At 33.7% G+C, this 12,510-nt stretch overlaps 1 protein-coding gene across 6 annotated transcripts in view; it reads left to right on the top strand.

The window, feature by feature from the left end:
- Positions 1 to 12,510, top strand: part of LOC6038461 (armadillo segment polarity protein) — a 64,816-nt gene that overhangs the window by 29,376 nt on the left and 22,930 nt on the right. The window lies entirely within an intron of this gene.

Below are 12,510 nucleotides of genomic sequence, written 5' to 3'. Positions count from 1 at the left end.
ACCGTTTGCTCGCAAACTACACACGTTGTGCAATTTTTTTCGTTGAACAAACTAACCCCGTGTAGAGAAATTAATAATTGAGCCCACCAAAGTGAGAGAGAGAAAGGGGTTAAAATGAAGCAATTCGACACCTCATTTTCACGGATACTTAACCGTTTAGAAGGGGGAGGTTGGCCCGCAATATCACACTCACTCAACAAGGTGAATCGAGAAAAAAAAACTTCACAGTTAAAAAAAAACAAAAATATAACATCTTGAGGAAAAAATATGTAATCTTACATATTTTTGTGTGTAATTACCCGTTTCCACGCAAAGTATGGTAAAATTACATGAAAAAGTAGGTAATATTTTTTTTCAACTGTGTCGCTGGAAAAATCAAGAGAAAAACACAATCCAACCACTCGGGCGTGGAAAATGAACATTGGATTGATTTCTCCCTCGTTGAAGTCGTGCAAGTCCTGTCAAGTTCTTCGTTTTGTGCGCCCCAGCGTGTATCCTTCAAAAGTACACACACAAATTCCCAGCAGCAAAAAAAAAGGGGAAATGATGCATATTGTGTGTTGTGCGTTCTCTGCACGCAGAATTCTTTGATCTTTCAACCCTTCGGGTTTATGGTTTTGAGTGGGTTTCCTCCTCCTTTATTGCTCGAAATATGGAGAGGAATTTCTCGCCGGTATGATCCGGAGAAATGTTGGTAGCCAAGGGTTGTTGCTTTTTGGGTGACTTATCACACGAAAGGATTCTGGGAAGTTGAGTTATGCAGGATAAAATAGACATTTTTTTAGTATTTTCTTGTACAGTGTCCAAGATTTCTACTTACAGATTTTGGTAGCGCTACCATTTGCAGTTACCAGCCTGTTTTTGTTATTGGTTTTATTTGCTACCATCAAAATAATATTTTTTTTGCAAATTTACAATACATGGTTACCAATTTTATTTAAGGGAAAATTTGGTAACCAAATCTTGGAATGGTTACCAATGGTTTTCCCTTTTACAGACAATATTATTGGAAGTAGCTGTGCCACTTTTTTTACCCTTTCAATCGGTCATTTGACACTCATAATTTGTTAACCGAAGTTTAGGGTTGAAAATTTTGGTAGCAGTTACCCACTAGATTTTGGTAGCACTACCTTCAGTTACTATCTAATTAAAGTTGGATTGTTAATTCTTGCAGTAATGGATTTGAAGATGTAAAATCTCACGATACCAACCTCATTGAAATCACAATTCGGTAGCTAACTCTTGAAGTGGTTACCAACAAATGCCTTTGGTTATTTAAAAAATATAATGGTAACAGTATTTCAACGTCATAATTAAATTCAATGTTTTAAATTGCATCTGGGATTAAACATTTTGGCAGTCGAAAATTCAGTTTAAAATGTTGGTAGCCGTTACCCAAATCAAGATTTTGATAGCTCTAGAATTCTATGGTGTAGCTTTCTACTTTTAATTGAATTGAATTTGACAGGTGATTTTTGACGATTTTTTTTGAAAGTTCTTGGTTACCAACACCAAATTTTAAATTTGGTAGCAAATTGGTAGCAAAGTTTTTAAACCATTTGATCGTTTGTTAATCGTTTCAATGGATTTTTAGTTAAATGTTTTGTTAGCCAAGTATTGGAATTACAATTTTGATATCAGTTACCCCGATAAAGATTATGGTAGCACTAGTATTCTATGATGTAGCCTTCTGCTATTAATTGCGATGAATTTAACAGGCGATTTTAATTAATTGTTTTGGCAAATTCTTGGTTACCAACATAATCTAACATTTGGTAGCAAATTGGTAGCAAAAGGCTTTTTAACCATTTGTTCGTTTGTTAATCGTTTCAATTGATGTTTAGTTAAATGTTTTGGTAGCATGATGTTTAGTTATGCAGGGGCTGAAAACGTAATATTTTCTACAAAAATTGAGCTGTGTTATTTTTGATTCAAGAAAAAAATAACCAGAATCAGCAAAGCTGAGCTGAAAAAATCAGATTTCAATCATCTGGTCACGCTTTTGCGTGCAACACTGCATTTCTTCTGTGAAAGATAATCACTTGATCGAAAAATTGCATGCAAGACCAGCCAAGTTGTACCCTGCCATCTATTGGCGAGTGGGAAAAGTTTTCTTCACATCAATAAAGCCGTATAATTAGTGTGTCAAATTGATTGTACCCACAGCCCAAAAAAAAGACACAATTATGATCCCATTTTTCCACTCATCATAACCTCATATTTACCCAGTTCCGGTTTGTCAAATTTGCCCTTTTCCCAGTATATAACCAAACAACAATAAAAAAAGAGAGGAAGCACGACGACCCAAGTAATTTGCACCAAATAAACGCTAACGGCGAGGGGTGCATCATTATACTTCTGGTTTCCAAGAATACTTCGAGGGGGAAGCCCACTTTCACTGCGCGCGACTCCCGCATGTTTTTCGTCCTCATCGAAATTGCGTTAATCTTGAAATGGACACGTTTTTGGCTGGTGCGTCCTCACGTGCGACACAATCACTGCATCCCCCTCTTCGAATTTAATAGGGTGGGATGACATAGTTTTCCTCAATATTTACTTTTATCTTCTTCCCTCGCTTCTTTTTTTTTTGAAATTTCAACCCCTTTCCAAAAAAGTGGGTTTTATTTGTCATCGGTATTATCATCATGTTCATCAGCATGATCCGTTTCAAGTTTTGTGCCTTATTATTTGAGCAGATCCCTCTCTTGTTGACAACATTTAAGCCTCTTCCTTTTAAACTTTTAAAACTGTCCCCTTAAAAAAGAGGGTGAGGGAGGGATTACGCACTGTGTGCCATAATACAGTTGTCGTTGTCCCCCGGAACCATTCTTCGGCAATGCGTTCTCGGGAAAAATATGGTCGCTCTTGTGTAATTACACAGTAATTGATATTTCCAATGTCCCTCTTTTAGCGACCGTTTTGCAGCGCAAATTGATCAATTGTGCCCTGTGGTGGACGGACGGTCGGTTGTACGCGGCACACGCCTCGACAATTTGAGGAAAGGGGGAAGGGGTTGCTACTATCGGAAATCTAGAGTTTCGCGGAACATCTGTGGAGAAACATAACCTATTTTCGGACTTGAACTCTTTTTTGTTCTTGATTGGAACTTGCTCTTTAAATAATATGATTTGACCTCTAAACTTTTCATAGTTTATGATTACACCGTCACTCCAATTGCATTTCGAATCTCAATATGAATTCTAAATTTGGCTTAGACTCTATATTTGACTTTTAGGCTTTTGACTTGAACTTCAAATTTGACTTGAAATCCCAATATTCAATTCGAATTAAATAATTCAAACTTTGACTTGGACTTCAATTTGACATGAACTCTAAAATGACTTAAAATCTAAATTTGGCTTGAAAATAAGGGTCCAAATTCAAAGCACTCTGAATTTTACTTGAAGTCTCAATTTGACTTTGTCTCTAAATTTGCATTTTTTTTTTGCTTGAACTCTGAATAAGTCTGTGGCCTCTAAATTTGACTTTGACTCCCAATTTGAACTCTGAATTTGATTTGGTCTCGAAATTTGACTTGGACTCTGAAATTTACTTGGGCTCTTTTTGATTTGAACTCTGAAATTTTATTGAACTCTCAATTTCACTTGGTCTCTGAATTTAAACTCTAAATTTTAACTCTGAGTTTGACTTGGGATCTAAATTAAACATGAGCTCTGCATTTGATTTTAATTCAAAATTTGACTTTGACTATGGACTCTTTTTGACTTGAACTCAGAATTGGACTAGGTCTCAGAATCAGACTTGGACTCTAAAATTTACTTGAACTCTTAATTTAACTTGGTCTCTAAATTTGACTTGGACTCAAAGTTTGACTTGGTCTCTAAATTTGAACTGTACTCAAATTTGACTTGAACTCTGAATTTGACTTGGGTTCTAAAATTATACGTGGACTCTTAATTAGAATTGAACTCTCAATAAAACATGGTTTCTATTTTGACTTGAACAAAAAAATTTAACTCTGAATTTGATGGTCTATAAATTTAGCTAGTGCTCTAAGCTTGTCTTGAACTCTAAATTTGACTTGGTCTCTAAATTTGACTTGCACTCTTAATTTGACTTAGACTCAAAAATGTACGTAGACGCTTAGTTTGACTTGAACTCTAAATTTGTCTTGGTCTCTAAATTTGATCTCTGAATTTGACTTGGACTCTGAAATTTTCTTGGACTCTACATTTGATTTCAATTCAAAATTTGACTTTGACTATTAAATTCACTTGTCTAAATTTTACTTGGTCTCTTTTTGACTTGAACTCTAAATTGGACTAGGTCTCAGAATTAGACTTGGACTCTAAAATATACTTGAACTCTTAATTTGACTTGGTCTCCAAATTTGGCATTAACTCAAAGTTTGATTTTGACTTTGAACTCTGAATTGGACTTGGAATCTGAAATTTACTTTTAAGAGCCAGATTTTCGCTAGGGGGCACGCTGCTCGCATCGATGAGCTCCGATTTTGATGAAACTTTCAGCGTTTGTTGGTCTACACAAAAGATGAACTCATGCCAAATATGAGCCCTCTACGATGCGGGGAAGTGAGGTAAAATATCAATTCAAAATTTTGCAAAAATGTTCAAAAAAAATAGACCGAATTTTTAAAATGCTCATAACTCAAGTTTGGCAATACGTAAACCTGCTCGCTTGATTTCATTTGAAAGGTTTTTACATGCACTACAACTTCGACTTTGAATGACATCTGTCGGATACTTAATTCCAGAGATATTTACTAATTACTGAAAAGTTGTGATTTTTTCAAAATTGTCGTATCTTTCTCAAAAACGTAGATACCACCATACCCTATGTGGCGAAATTGAGGCATGGCCTGTACTCCAAGTCTACAATAAAAAGTTTTTGGTACCTCCGATTGTGGTAAAAAAATCAATAATTCTTTGAAAATCAATTTTTATTAATAAAATTTTACAATTCCACCAAACACAAAACAATGTTTCGATATGAAATTGTTCTTGTTGAGTCTCAATTTTATAACCGAATATGGTTTATACGCTGGAGATGTTAAATATGGCATAACCCAAGTAACATTTTTTTCCAGGAGTTATACAAGAGCTCTTCAAGATAGCTACAGCATAGCAGTTTGGACCGCGGTAGGATAAAATACTCTTCAAAACTTCTTCAGGAGTCTGGAAGAGTACTTGAAGAGAGTTTTATCCTACCGCGGTCCAAACTGCTATGCTGTAGCTATCTTGAAGAGCTCTTGTAGAACTCCTGGGAAAAAATGTTACTTGGGAATTTGACATATATTTAGCTTGTATGCCAAACTAATTCCAATAACTGTATTGAAAAAATAAAAAAAATGTTTGTGAATGCAAGCTGAAACTATTTTAAAAACTATTATCTTTATTGCTGTTGTTACATTGAATTTAAAAACACATTTATGACTTTTTGGAGATACTTTAATATAGGAGAAGGTGAGAAAATAAAAAAATAGTAAAATTGAATTGAAAATGGATGTGAATGTCATTTCTCATTATGACCGCTAGGTCGCAAAGATTATCACAAAATGAACGCCAAAAAAGCAAATGAAATAACAAAAATCAAACTATGTAAACGTTTCTATCCGATGCAGGATGAGATGCATAAACTTTCAGCAGACATTTTTGTTGAATCAACCATTAGCATTGACAAAATCAAGAGAAGCAGGTGACATCACAAGTTTTAATGAATCCAGTATTTTATATTATAGCAAAGTTTGGTGTATTAGTAATCGGGAAACTCAACGCTTTGACCCCTATATGAAGCAGTACATGTTGGAATTGTTTAGTCTTGGAGAATTAACTGGCAAAATATTGACTGCTGCTGAAGTTTTCAAAGCAATGCGTTAGAAAAGAGATTATTGAGACATTTTTAAAAAGAATGATTGCAAATCAACTGAACGCGTGAACAATACATTTTCTAACCATTTTTTCACTGACATTTTTAAATTTTGACTTGTAATTTCACTTTTTATATTCTCCCCTCGACCATAGCCAGAGTCAAATTGTTGGAATATCACGTCCAAAACGTTACAATTGATTGAAAGATAGAATCACGGCATTACATAAACTGTTCAAAATTCATGTCACCATTTTCAAAATATAAAAAAAACTCTAAAATTGGAAAAAACACAAGAACATTTAACTAAATACCTGATTGACAACTTTCATTTTCTGTTTTCTATTATTTTTTTAAATACCAAAAATTCCAAAAAATTAGCAGAAATTAGAAAAAAATTCAAGTGATAGATAAACTTTTTAGAATTATAAATTAAAATAACGTAATTTATTTTTTAAATAACCAATTTTATACATTTAGCCCGTAAGCTCATTTGAGCTTCAAAGTTGTCCCGGCATCCAAAAACTTTGAGCACCCCAGTCCTAAAAAAATAGTTTTTTTGAATGAAAACTGATGTTTTGCGCAAAGTCTTTTATCAAAATATGGCATATTTAACATCTCCAGCGTTAAAACATATTCGGTTATAAAATTGAGACTCAACAAGAACAATTTCATATCGAAACATTGTTTTGTGTTTGGTGGAATTGTAAAATTTTATTAATAAAAATTGATTTTCAAAGAATTATTGATTTTTTTACCACAATCGGAGGTACCAAAAAGTTTTTATTGTAGACTTGGAGTACAGGCCATGCCTCAATTTCGCCACATAGGGTATGGTGGTATCTACGTTTTTGAGAAAGATACGACAATTTTGAAAAAAATCACGACTTTTCAGTAATTAGAAAAGTATCTCTGGAAGTAAGTATCCGACAGATGTCATTCAAAGTCAAATTTGTAGTGCATGTAAAAACCTTTCAAATGAAATCAAGCGAGCAGGTTTACGTATTGCCAAACTTGAGTTATGAGCATTTTAAAAATTCGGTCTTTTTTTTTGAACATTTTTGCTAAATTTTGAATTGATATTTTACCTTACTTCCCCGCATCGTAGAGGGCTCATATTTGGCATGAGTTCATCTTTTGTGTAGACCAACAAACGCTGAAAGTTTCATCAAAATCGGAGCTCATCGATACGACCTCTAGAACAAAGCCGTGCCCCCTAGCGAAAATATGGCTCTTAATTTGATTTGAACTCAAAATTTGACTTGGACTGTTAAAATTACGAGAATTCTTTTTGACTTGAACTTTGAATTTGACTTGGCCTTTTTTTGACTTGAACTCTAAATTTGACTTGGACTGTTAAAATTCCGAGAATTCTTTTTGACTTGAACTTTGAATTTAACTTGGGCTCTAAATTTGACTTGAACTCAAAATGTGACTCAGACTCTAAAATGGACTTGAACTCTAAATTTGACTTGGTTTTTTTTTACTTGAACTCTTTTTGACTTGAACTTTGAATTGGACTTGGACCTTTAATTTTACTTGAGCTCTGAATTTGACTTGGTCTTTGAATTTGACTTGGGCTCTAAAATTTACTTGGACTCTTAATAAGACTTTAACTCAAATTTTGACTTCGACATTGAACTCTGAATTGAATTTGGAATTTAAAATTTAATTTGACTTGAACTCAAAATTTGACTTGGACTCTGAAATTTACGGGGATTCTTTTTGACTTCAAGACTTTGAATTTAACTTGGTCTCTAAATTTGACTTGAACTCAAAGTTTGCCTTTAACTCAAAATCTGACTCAAACTCAGAATTGGACTTGAACTCTAAATTGGACTTGGTCTTTTTTTTACTTGAACTCTGAATTGGCCTTGGTCTCTGAATTCGACATGGACTTTACTTTACTTGAACTCTTAAATTTAGTTGGACTCTAAAATTTTCGTTGATTCTCAATTTGACTTGGTATCTAAATTTGACCTGGTCTCTAAATTTGACTTGGACTCTAAATTTTACTAACTCCAAATTTTAATTTGATTTTTAATAACTTATTTCTAAAAAATGACTTGGATTCAAAGTTTGGCTTGGTATCTAAATATGACCTAGACTCTAAATTTGATTAGAACTCTAAATTTGACATGATCTCTAAATTTTACTTGGACTCTTAATTTGACTAACTCCAAATTTTAATTTGATTTTTTAATAACTTATTCTCTAAATTTGATTTAGACTCAACGTTTGGCTTGGTATCTAAACAACGATGCCAGATTATTTTATGGGAGATCTGTATTTAAAAAAAAATCTGTATTTTATCTGTATCATGTCAAATTCGAAGCCATAAAGATTTTTTTAAGACTTATAACAACAGATTGAAGCTTTTTAATCATATCAAAGCATAATTTTATTACTAAATTGTTGAACATTTTAAATCAAACTATTTGAAAAAAGCTTTTTGTGATTTTTGGGAACTAAAAATCTGTATAATACAGATTTATCTGTATATCTGGCATGGCTGTATCTAAATATGACCTGGACTCTAAATTTGATTAGAACTCTCAATTTGACTTGGGCTCTAAATTAGATTTGGACTTTAAATTTGACATTGAATCTTAATTTTACTTGGGCTCTTTTTGACTTGAATTTGAATTGGAGCCGGGTCCGGTGGTTTAGTGGTTAGCGTGGTAGCCTCTAAACCCCAGTATGGCCTGGGTTCAATCCCAGACGGACCCGGTGGCATTTTTCGAGACGAGATTTGCCTGATCACGCCTACTATCGGATGGGGAAGTAAAACGTCGGTCTATTTGCGTAAAAGAGGTTTTGGGTGACTCACCACACATAACCTTCGGACGCCTAGAAATGAGCAGAAACTTGCAACAGAGCCCACAAAAGACCCGGGGGTCGTTAAAGTGGATTGCTTTGCTTTTTTTTTTTTGAATTGGACTCGAAATTTTAAAATTCACCTATAATTTGACTTCAGCTCTGAATTTGACTTTAACTCAAAATTTTACTCTGACTTTGAACTCTGAATCGGATTTGGAATCTGAAATTTACTTTTAATATGACTTGAACTCTAAATTTGACTTGGACTCTGAAATTTTCGTGGATTCTTTTTGACTTGAACTATGAATTTAACTTGGTCTCTAAATTTGACTTGAACTCTAAATTTGACTTGGACTCTGAAATTTTCGTGGATTCTTTTTGACTTGAACTATGAATTTAACTTGGTCTCTAAATTTGACTTGAACTCAAGTTTGACTTTAACTCAAAATGTGACTCATACTCTGAATTGGACTTTAAATCTAAATTTGACTTGGACTTTTCTGATTTGAACTCTAAATTGGACTTCGTATCTGAATTCGACATGTACTTTAAAGTTTACTTGAACTCATAATTTGACTTGGACTCTAAAATTTACGTTGGTTCTCAATTTGACTTGGTCTCTAAATTTGACATGATCTCTAAATTTGACATGATCTCTAAATTTGACTTGGACTCTTTTTGACTTGAACTCTGAATTGGACTCGGAACTTTAAAATTTATCTTTAATTTGACTTGAGCTCTAAAATTTACCTGGACTTTTAATTTGACTTGAACTCACAATTTAACTTGGTCTCTAAATTTGACTTGGACTCTTAATCTAAAAAAAAATTTGGTTGGTTAAAACTCATTCGAGCCCTGAATTATACTCCAATTTGACATGTCTAAAATTTTCAACTCAGACAACAACTCAACCCAACTTTGACAAATGTAAACCATTTCCAAATTTGAATATTCAACCGTAAAACTCAACAAGCCTGCAGGTAAAACAAGCCATAAACATTTGCAAATAAAATGCAATCGAGACTCGTCTCAGCCAGATCATCAACTCATTTCAATATCCTTCTTCTTCTGTGGCGCCGGAGTCGGCGGCACCTATTGAATTTCATGAGGCGAAAAATGAGAGGAAAACAGTCATTCCCCATCGATGCATTCGTACAATACGGTACGAAGATGTCACCCCCCTCGATTGCCACACATTTGTAAGGAGTTGGAAAATTTCAAAGGACGACAAACAAGCCTTCCAAGTCGGCGAGAGGATAAGAAGATAAATCTTTTCTTCCTTTTTGGAAACATTTCAAGGAGTTTGGGCGGATTACCGTTGTTTGCCAGGTTGACCAAATCCGCCGTGGGAAATCCCCTTGGGAAGACAGTCGTCGTCGTCGTCGTCTCCCCTTTTATTCTCGAGGAGAAAATCTTTCTGTTATTGAATTATTTCCTGTTGTTCCTCGACGAGAAGACACTCTCCTTTCCGAGCGTTTAATCATTGATAAATAAATAAAATATCAACCGACTGGTGGCCATTGTCCTCAAAAGAATAAGGAGAAGCACTCTTGACTTCTTCGGAGAAATGTCTCAAGATGATGGGAGGGTGAGATAATTCTCGTTATAATGTTTGGCTTTTCGCGTCTTCTTGAGACGTTTTTGGTCCAACAGGTCCAACTGAGGACATCTCAGACACGGCAGGATGCTGTCATAATGAATCCCGAAATGGGCGGGCGGAAATTGATTGTTACTGTAATAAGGATAATTATATCACTTCATCGACGAGAGCACGGATTGGCGAGCTGTTACGGGAAATGAGAGAAATCTGTTGGTTTTTAGAATAAATCTTTGATACGAAGGACAATAGTAACTCCAAAATCGATGCTACCAAAATTGTAACCCCAATATTTGGCTACCAAAACATTTAACTAAAAATTATTTAATTATTTGTTAATCTGTCAAATTAAAAAAGGGTCAAATTAAAAAAAAAATGTTCGAAAACCTTTTGCTACCAATTGGCTACCAAATTTAAAGTTTTAGATTATGTTGGTAACCAAGAATTTGCCAAAAACAATTCATCGAAATTCATCTCAATTAATAGTAGAAGGCTACACCATAGAATACTAGTGCTACCAACACCTTGATCTGGGTAACTGCTACCAAAATTTCAACTGCCAAAATGTTTAAACCTCTACAACCCAACCCCGGCTTTAGACTAGCTTCGATTTAAAAAATCGCTAAAAATCAATTTTTCAACTAATTTTTAATCTTTAAAAAGCATTGGAAAGAAGAACTACTAAAATTTTAAAAAATGTATGGGTTGGAAGTTTCACTTGTTTTATGGGACTTTGCCAATGTTTTCAAAAATGACATTTTTTTAGGGGTCACTTTGGCTGTTTTTTTACTAACGTTTCCTATATTTTAAGTAAAAAGAAGTATGCAATAATTTTTCTAGTGTCCCAGACTATGCCTATGCGCATTTTTTACAATTTAAATAATAATGGTGTAATTTTATAGCATAAAATGTTAAAAAACAAGCAAAAATTTAAAAAGTGACTGTAAAAACATGAAAAAATTAGATAGGCACGGGAAAAATAAAAAAATCGAAAAAAAATTTGGGCAGTAGAGGGTTAAGCTGAGATGCAATTTAAAACTTTAAATTAAATTATGAACTTGAAATACTGTTACCATTATATTTTTCAATAACCAAAAGCATTTGTTGGTAACCACTTCAAGAGTTAGGGGAAATATACCATTTCTCAGCCTATTTCTATTATCGGCCTATCAGCACTTTAATCATGAATTACAGCTTTCATAAAGCGTTTTTGACTGTTCCAAAGTAATAAATAGCTCAAATAAATGTGAGCAAGCAACTCTCCATTGTTGTCACATTTGAAAATGTTGATTTAATAGCGGAAAACGGCAAAAGTGATGAGAATTGGTCGAACGGCTTAGAGTGATTAGAATGGGTATATTTCCCCTAGCTACCAAATTCTGACATCAAGAGTTAGCTACCAAGCTCATCGGATGATTTTGCATCTTCAAATTCATTACTGCATGAATTAACAATCAAAATTTAATTCGATAGTAGCTGAAGGTAGTGCTACAAAAATCTAGTTGGTAACTGCTACCAAATTTTCAACCCTACGCTTCGATTAACAAATTATTAGTGTCGAATAACCGATTGAAAGGGTAAAAAGTGGCACACCTAATACCAATAATATTGTCTGTAAAAGAGAAAATTATTGGTAACCGTTCCAAGACTTGGCTACCAAATTTTCCATTAACCCCCTACCAGCCCAATTTTTTTTCGAAATTTTTAATTTTTCCCCTGTTTAGGAGGGCATTTTAAGCAACTTTTGTTCTACGAAAAACTTTACTTCTCTTGTTCTATGCTTTTCTTGATTTATTTTTAAGTATTTTAATTTGCATTTATCTTGTTTAGTTTATGGTTGTTTTTGGTAGAGTTTGTCCTATTCTACCACCTAATATAATTACATTTGGCTATCTATTTTTTTTTTTACGTTTTTACAGGCATTTTTTTTAGTTTTTTGCTTGTTTTTCTCATTTTCTGCTATAGAATGGCCCTATCATCATTTAAAATGTAAAAAAATGCTTAGAGGCAAAGTCAGGGACACTACAAAAATTACTGCATAATTCTTTTTACTGAAAATATAGGAAAAAATGGCACTTTAAAAAATATTGGCAAAGTCACATAAAACAATTTAAACTTCCATTCCTAAAATTTGCGTAAAATTTATGAGTTTTTCTTTTCAATGCTTTTTAAAGGTCAAAAATTGGTTGAAAATGGATTTTGGCGATTATTTAGATCGAAGCCCGTATAGAAAAGGGTACACAGGG

The sequence above is a fragment of the Culex quinquefasciatus genome, chromosome 1 (assembly GCF_015732765.1).
Source record: "Culex quinquefasciatus strain JHB chromosome 1, VPISU_Cqui_1.0_pri_paternal, whole genome shotgun sequence".
Taxonomy (NCBI): domain Eukaryota; kingdom Metazoa; phylum Arthropoda; class Insecta; order Diptera; family Culicidae; genus Culex; species Culex quinquefasciatus.
The sequence above is the reverse complement of the archived record's forward strand: the minus strand, read 5'-3'. Positions and strand labels throughout refer to the sequence as shown.